This window comes from Bidens hawaiensis, unplaced genomic scaffold, assembly GCF_021521415.1.
Source record: "Bidens hawaiensis isolate Kalapana, Puna unplaced genomic scaffold, B.hawaiensis_p1.1 tig00036000_1, whole genome shotgun sequence".
Lineage (NCBI taxonomy): Eukaryota > Viridiplantae > Streptophyta > Magnoliopsida > Asterales > Asteraceae > Bidens > Bidens hawaiensis.
Window position 1 is genome coordinate 98,596 of NW_027496286.1, and position 8,951 is coordinate 107,546.

Below are 8,951 nucleotides of genomic sequence, written 5' to 3' on the forward strand. Positions count from 1 at the left end.
CAAAATAAATTGAACAATGACAATTGCTAAAATCCATGAGAGTTTCTGAACAATTACTTGTGAATCATGACACCAAAAAGGAGAAGTCACATTTGATAGGATTTCTGACATGCCATGTCCCAATTAACCCCACCTTTTTTCTTTCCTTTGTATCTATTCTTTTGGTTTATAATTAGGCTGAGGGGTGTGGGGGGCGCGAGAGGGGGCGTGAGTGGGGGCGCCATCCAATAATATTGTGACGTGTGGCAGAGAGAGAAACTTGATAAGATGGGTATTGGTAGTGGTGATAGCGCCCCGGGGCATGGTGTGGAGGGGCGCGAGAGGGGGCGCGAGCGGTTTATTTTTTTATTTTTTTATAAATGTATTAAAAAAACGTATTATTAAAAAAACAAGTAATTATTTAAACAAACACACATTAATTAAAAAAACACATTAATATATAAAAAAAATTAAAGTACTAAAAAATTAAAAAAACACATTAATTAAAAAAAATTAAAAAAACACATTAACATTATTCTTATTCTTCGGCTTCGTCTTCTTCGATCAAAAGAACGTCTCCCTAACCTTTGTCCAAAAGACCTTGCTCTTTTGGTAGTCGGCTGCAAAATTATGTAAATAAATTTGTAAGCCATTTAACTTTTTTATTTAACTTTTTATTTACATCGGTTGTTCCGGTGCCGACCATAAATCGTCGTAAGGGTAATCTGAATCTAGGTTTGGGTACCAATTTCCAGACATGTTTTTAAAAAAAGGTTTCGAAGATAGGGTGATTTTGGGTTTTGGGTGTGGTGTGTGATATTCGTTTTGGTTGTAGTATGTGAGAATGGTTGTGTTTGATATGTATTGTGATATATGTATTGTGATATATATAGATGATTTTGTTAAAAAAAAAAAAATATTTTTATTCATTATTAAAGCCTTCCAACGGCTCTTTCCCATTTCCCACAGCCACTCACGCGCGCGAGCCTCCTGGCGCCTGCCTCGTTTTCCGCTCTCGCGCCCCTCTCGCGCCCCTCTCGCGCCCCGGTGGTGTGGCTCTCGCGCCCCGGGGCGCTATCGAAGTCCCTCACGCGCCCTGACTAGCGCTCCGCACCCCTCAGCCTTATTATATTCCAAATTTACCACCAAGTCCTATATCTATTTCCATTTTCACATTTAAATATAATGTACTATTAATTCATTTTTTAAAGCGTGGTACATGCGAATATTAATAAATTAAATGTCCATTAAAATAATAAAAAAAATATATGCATGCGTTCAGAATCTTTAGCAACATAACAGTACTGCAATAAATTTATTTTCTTGACATTACTTAATAACATGAAAATTAAATTCAATACTCATTACACAAATGATAAACTGAAAACAATTGAACAAATTTAGATACATACCAAGCAACAGAGTACATCAAGGTTTCCTAAATTACTTACCTGTTGGATTCTGGGTTTGGACCACTAGGAACTTCATGAGCAGCAGCATTAAACTTCGCATGAGTGGAAGCGCCCATGGTGGTGTTCATGGTGGTTTCGCGCAGCCGAGAGCTCTTCAACAACCGCCTGACACGCGCAAAGTTGTAACTCGCTTCGAGAGGACGAACAAAGAGAGGAAAAACAAGAAGGAAGCCAACAAACAAAAGAAGCTTCTTGCTAGTTACATCTGCCATGAAGAATTGAAATGAACCTGCTGTGACGGCCCCCAATAAGTATGCAAAAGATCAATATCCATGAACCAGATGAGCAAACCCTAAAGTTGGAATCAAGAAAATTAGGGTTTCTTCATTTTAGATCTACAAAAGGGTTTCTTGAAAATCTTGGCACACTTATTAACCCAAAAAGAAGGTTTCTTTTGATGAAAACAAAGCTTCAGTCTCAGTTTGCTTTGCTGTGTGACTTTTTTAAGTTTTGTTTGTTGATATGAAGAGAGCTTGTGAATGACTACGTAAATGACTATAATACCCTTTTGTTTTGTTGTTAAGTTACATTGGAGCCCCATGTCTCTGAACTATGATTAGACTAATCACCAATGTATGGTTCCTATGTTGGGGTCGAGGCTATTATAGAAAATATTCAAATAGATCTACGTATTCTCTACTATTCTAATCTCTAAGAAGATTAATGAAAAAAAATAGAGAGAGAAAGCGTAACCTACATATGGTGTTCGTTGATCTAGAAAAGGCATACGACAATATTCCACGCTGACTTCTCTGGGATAGCCTTGAGGGTAGAGGGGTTCCTGGGAAATACATAGAGATAATTAAGGAAATGTATTCCAAGTCTGAAACAAGCGTTTGTACGCCTGTGGGGGATACTGACTTCTTTCCCGTGGAGGTAGGCCTCCATCAGGGATCAGCGTTGAGCCCGTTTCTTTTTGCAGTAGTCCTAGACGAGTTGTCAAAGTCAATCCAGGAGCCTGTTCCATGATGCATGCTCTTTGCAGACGATATTATGTTGATCGACGAGAGTAAACAAGATCTCAACATGAGGCTAGAGGAGTGGCGAGCTGCTTTAGAGAGTAAAGGTTTAAAGATTATTCGGTCAAAGACAGAGTATCTTTACTGTAACTTTGTGGAGTAAACGAAGATGAGGACGTTCAAATCACCATTGAAGGTCAAGAGGTTCCGCAGTCAACCAAGTTCAAATACTTAGGATCGTTTGTACAAAGTGATGGGGGTATAGAGAATGATGTAGTTCATCATGTCCAGACAGGATGGTGTAAATGATATTGTGTGACAGCAGGTTCCTAACTAAATTAAAAGGAAAGTTTTATAGGGTTGCGGTTAGACCGGCGATGCTATACGCAACAGATTGTTGGGCCATCAAAAAGACACATGCGCGTAAGTTTGAGGTAGCAGAGATAAGGATGCTAAGGTGGATGTGTGGGCACACAAGGTTTGACCGAATAAGAAACGAGGCGTTTCGGGATAGACTAGGGGTAGCTAGTATATAAGATAAAATAAGAGAGGGCAGATTGAGATGGTTTGGACATGTAAAAAGAAGACAACAAACGGCTCCCGTTAGATCAGTGGAAACTATATTTGTAGAGGGTAGAAGGGGTAGAAGTAGACCCAAATTGACTTGAGACGAGAGGATTAGGTATGATTTGCTAGATTTGCACCTCTTTGAGGACATGGTTCAAGACAGGACTTCCTGGAGACGCAGAATTAAGGTTAAGGACCCGTAGGAGTAGGGGTTATCCCTTGCGATAACTTTTTATTATTTTATTTTCATTTTCTATTTATGGTTATTATCTTTATCACAATAGTTTTTATTATTAGGAAAATTGATTTTAAATAATCCCAACTATCATCTATTGGCAAATAACAGGCCCAACTTTGCTCTTGGCGGGTGGCGGTCCTAACTAAAGGGGTATTTGTTTTTAACAGGCCGCGACTAACGTATGTTAACCCCGTTAGTGATTTGTTGACGTTGACCTTCTTCTCCTGCCGGAAACCTGCAACTCGCCTCCATTCTCCCTAATATCATCACACCGTCTCCCTCCCTCTTCAAAACATATCGGAATTTGAAAATGGAGTACATTACGTCTTCTTCCATGGCCAATCCCTAGATACCAAACCCGATCTTATTTTCAAAACTACGAAATCAATGTTACATGATCTACAAAATAAGCATAGGGATTTTGTTAATGGGGTCAAAACGAGTCGAATGAAGTGTCAATTACCTTGAATGACGCACGATTAACGAGGGTGGACTTCGCCAGAGAAAACAACGGCGAGACGCCGGTTAGGTTTCGTATAAGGGGAAAGATAGAGAGAGACGGTGCAACGATATTAGGGAGAATGGAGACGAGTTGCAGGTTTCCGGCAGGTTTCCAGCCAGAGAAGAAGATCAACGTCAGCAAATCACTAACGAGGTTAACATCCGTTAGTCGCGGCCTGTTAAAAATAAATACCCCTTTAGTTAGGACCGCCACCAGCCAAGTACAAAGTTGGGCCCTTTATTTGCCAATAGGTGATAGTTGGGATTATTTAAAACCAATTTTCCTTATTATTATTATTATTTAGTCTATCTATTATAAATGTTGCTTAAATGCTACCACTAATATACTGTTTCTAGTATAGTATTAATACACTACCATTTTCTTTCCTTATATATATATATATAAATATATATATATATATATATATATATATATATATATATTATCTACTTATTTTTTGAGCTGGGGGTCTCACTGGAAGCAACATCTCTATCTTTAGGGATAGAGGTAAGGTTTGTCTACATCTCACCCTCCCCAGACCCTACATATAGCTTTAGTTATTTGTGGGATATGCTGGGTGTAATTGTTTTTGTTGTTGTTTAGTTATTGGAATTATGAAAGTAATTCAAGCATATAACTTTTGTTAGGGAATTAACAAATTGATGATCAAAACAAACGGGATTTTGATTGAGTGTTCGTGTGTGATTAACAAGAATGTAGCAAACGAACAACAAATTTATATAATTACAATTTTGGGATGGTTTCTGTTTTATTGAGTTGTACAAGGTGCTTTATGAGTTTTCTGAAATTCTATTGGACCAAAAATTCCAGTTTCATCGTCATCTCCGCCTTTTCCTTTTGAGTCTAGAAAGAGAGTACAACTGAGTAAGCCATGGCGATGGGAGTGATTGTGTTGATTGACGGAAAGCACCTTCCCCACAAGGTTGGCCATCATAAACCCTAACCATTTAATGTGCTGATGATTGATTCGAATTTTATTTTATGTTTTCGATTTTGATTTTGATTATAGGTTTGCAAATCGAACGATGCCTCACTCTGTTATGTTGTAGATGTCTTCGCTAATCTAAAGCCATTCGTGTTCTCGACTCTAAGTTATATGTAATCAAGGATATTTGGCGTTAATACAATACTTGGTGAATTGTTGTTTACAGAATGAATACATATTTATAGATGTCCAGCTATTAGGAACCAGCATATCCAAGATTAAACGTCGCAAGGTTTCAAAGGGATAATACCGTTATAACTTATAAGCGTTTAACCACCAAGACCTAGGATAATCTATTATATATGTAGCATTATTAGAACAAACATAATAACATAAATAATAAACAAGTTCTTAAAGGGTAAGGTTAAAATACAAAGAGAGACAAAAATGAGAAGTATGAGAAGGGTTTTTGGCCACACAAAAAAACTTCTAAAAAAATTTCAAAAAAAATAATTTAAAAAATCATAACTCAAAATATAAATAAAAAACGAAAAATTTAAAAAACTAAAATGTTTCCCCCGTCATTGTTAGGTCCCTTTTTGTGTATTTAGTCTTTTGTATTGGTTCGTTTATGTAATTGGGCCGTTTGGCAACTTTTGTATGTATTTGGGCATTAGATGTTATTTTGTATGTATTAGGCCCAAGGGAAATGGCCCAAGGGAAACTATGTAAACAAGCCCATTGGGCATTGATGATAATAACATGCTTCTCATGCATGCTCCTCTATAAATAGGGAGCATGCCATAAGAAAGAAGAACCGTTTGCTTAAATCTCCAACACACACATACTTACTCTCTCTCACTTGTTCTTACTCTCTCTCTCTATACCCGAAATAAACATTCTCAAGATCTGAGACCTCTTAGGTGACTTAGTGTGATTTCCGATAGCACTAAGTTCGGTTGATCCAAGACACGTTGTTAGATCCACCCGCTTTGGGACTTACAATTGGTATAAGAGCTTCGGCTCACTAGTTGAGGGTTTTTGGATCACAATCTTGGGTTTTGATCTTGAGGAAAAGAAAGACAAGCTTCTTCCAAAGAAAAACCACAAAAACAAGAAAAACAACAAAAATACAAAAAGAATCGGTTTCAACTTGATAATCATGTCTTAGAGTGTGTTCTTGGTAAAAATAACAAGTGTACTAGCCTTAGATCTAAAAGTTGTGGGTTTAAAACGGTTAAAGTTGATATTACGGGTTTAAAAAATTGTTAAAATTGACAAGTAAAAATTTTGCTTTGCATGGCATGAAAATCAGTGTACCAACCTTTGACCAGAACTGACAAGATTAGGTGGACAGATCCCAAGAAAGATTGCTTCCAGAAGACTGAAATTTTTCGCATCTCATAGCTTTTCGCTTCGCTTCACTTTTTCGCTTCGCTTGAAAAGGTTTCGCTTCGCAAGACATTTCGCTTCGCAAGACATTTCGCTTCATAAGAATTTTCGCTTCGCTTGACTTTTCGCTTCGCACAGGGATTTCGCTTCTGTTCATCAGAATTAGTTTTGCTTCACTTGAAACTTTTTCGCTTCGCACAGATGGTTTTGCGCGAAATTCTTGACTGTTTTAAAATTCAAAACTATTTAAGGATTATTAAGTGTTTGAGACTGCTGAGATCATGATGAGCACTGATTCTGAGTTGTTGAAGGGGATTTGCTGTTAGAAAACCAAGTGGGAACACCTACAAAGCCTCCAAAGTATATAACCTTGGATGATAACTTTGCCGATTTTAAATGGAGGTTCATGAACTTTATCTCGTTGACCGACTCTGACTTAATGAGATGCTTTGAACAAGGTCCTCATGTTCCCGTGACTGTCACTCAAGCTGGGGAACAACTAAAGACTTCTGAAAATTATAATCAAAATGATAGGGACTTGTTAGCACAAGACAAGAAAGCATATCTCACTTTAATCGTTTGTCTTTCAAATGAGATCACTGAAACTCTACGTGAACACAGAAGTGCCAAGGGTTTGTGGGATGCACTTGTTGAGAAGGTTGAGGGCAATGCTGAAATTAGGGAAAACAAGAAAGCCCTATTGAAAGAAGAATTCAATATGTTCAACCATCGTCAAGGTGAAGCTGTGTTGGACTTGGTGAAGAGATTTGAAAAGTTGATGGTTAGAATCAGGGCTGCAAGTGTCAACATTCCGAACACTGAGGTCAACCACAAGTTGATGAATTCATTTTCGTATAGCTGGAGTACCAATACGGCCACAATCAAGAAAACTACCAACCTAAATATGATGACAAACACTGACTTGATATCCACTATCAAGTCATTTGAAATGGATGAGTAAATGAGAATGAATAATCATCTGAGTTCTCTAAATCAAGATGGAGTGAGTACTACTTCATCTGTGCCCGCTGCCTTCATATGCTGCCTTCATAAGTCAAAGTACTCCTCAAGTGTGCCTCCACAGACAACTGCTTTTATCTCAACTGGCAATCAGTCCGACTCATCTAGTTCAAGTTCATTTCAAAAGGCGATCGACAGTGCGATTGAACAAGCCTTAAAAGCTCATGGGATCTCTTCATCTTTAAAGCCTCAGCTAAGTAAAAATTCAAGCTACTGTGAAGCTATTCCTCTGCTGAATGATTCAAATGTTGTACTAGTCCATGCTTTTCTTTCAAGTCATGAAGAGCTAATGCAAGGAAATCTGTTGCCACCACAATTTGAGATAGGAGATCTAAGAGACATCAACAACAAGGATCTCGAGAAGATGGATATCAAATATCAGATGGCTATGCTGTTCACAGAGCTACAAACTTCATGAAGATGTATGGGAAAGACAGTTTCAAGGATTCTGACAGGAAGAGGATTGGTTTTGATAAATCAAAGCTTCGATGTTACAATTGCAGTGAAATGGGTCACTTTGCGAGGGAGTGCACAAACCCTCCCATACCAGCAAATGACATTCGGGTGACTGAAGTGACTGAAGAAGAAACCAGCAAGTCAGCTAGGAAGAAGCCTGAAGTGCACAAGCCAAGCAGTTCTGCTCAAAGAATTGGAGGTCATCCTCACAAGGGCAACTCAAGCACAAACTCAAGAGCCCTTGTCTCCCAAACGGAGGTCCAGACTGTGGATTGGGATGATCAATTTCAGGAGCTGAACAATCCTCTCAACATGGTTGGCATGCCTTTCTCTGCAAACAATGAAGCTTCTTCATCTTCTGCTGCAAGTTCCGATGCATCACCCCTCGATGAGGTAAGTCGTAATCTCTGTTCTCAAGCTATAATTGATAAGGTCACTTATTATAGACATCATCAAAACAAAGTTTTGAAAAAAATGCAAAACTTCGACAATTAAACGCTGAATATGTAAAGGCTGACAAGATTTACATTGAGAAGATTGAAACTCATCGTGATGATGTGTCAAATCTTAAACTTAAAATTTTTTAAAAGGAGCATCACGTTTTATATTATAAAAACATAATTAATGAATTAAAAGATGAAATTGAGAAATTGAAACTTGATGCTTCTAATAAAAAGGAAAAAGAAAAACAAGTTGAAAGATTTGAAGCATCATCTGAGAAATTGGATGATCTTATTGGAGCCCAGAGAAGTATTAAAGTTAAAGCGGGTCTAGGATATGATTATTCAGCAGGACCCCCACCGATGAATGATAATTATACTAGCTTGCCCCACTTTAGCTATAATACTTCTCCCGAGGAAGAAATGGCATATGGAATTGGTAGAATACCGAAACCAGTGAATTTTGTTCCTGCAGAATCAAAAACTGCTGCTCCAATTCAATCATTTGATAAGTCTAACGTCAATGTGTCTTGTGGAGCAGGTGATATAATTGATGGTGATTGTGGGAAGGTTAACCAGGGTTGTAAGCAAAATGGAGAGTTAGAACCCCCCGTTTTGAGTCTTGTGTGGGTCTAACAAAGTCAATTAACAATCTTTTTTGTAATAAAGTTTGTAAATCTTTGTTGGGAAGTCTGATGTCAGGATCAAAAGCTGTATTTTTTGAAACTTCTAGTGATGAAAGTTGTAAAAATACTTGTAATGAAAGTGAATGTTCTTCTTCTGATTCAGAATGTGAAACTGTTTTTGACGAAACCATTGAAGCCAAGGTTGATGAACAGACTAGTCCTAGTTGCTCATCAATTAATCATGATATTGAGAACTTGAGAAAACAAGAATTAAATTTTGAAAAAGAAAAACCAAGCACTTCTTGTAAATACGTGCCACCTAAGAAAACCTCATTTTCTCAAAAAACAAATTGT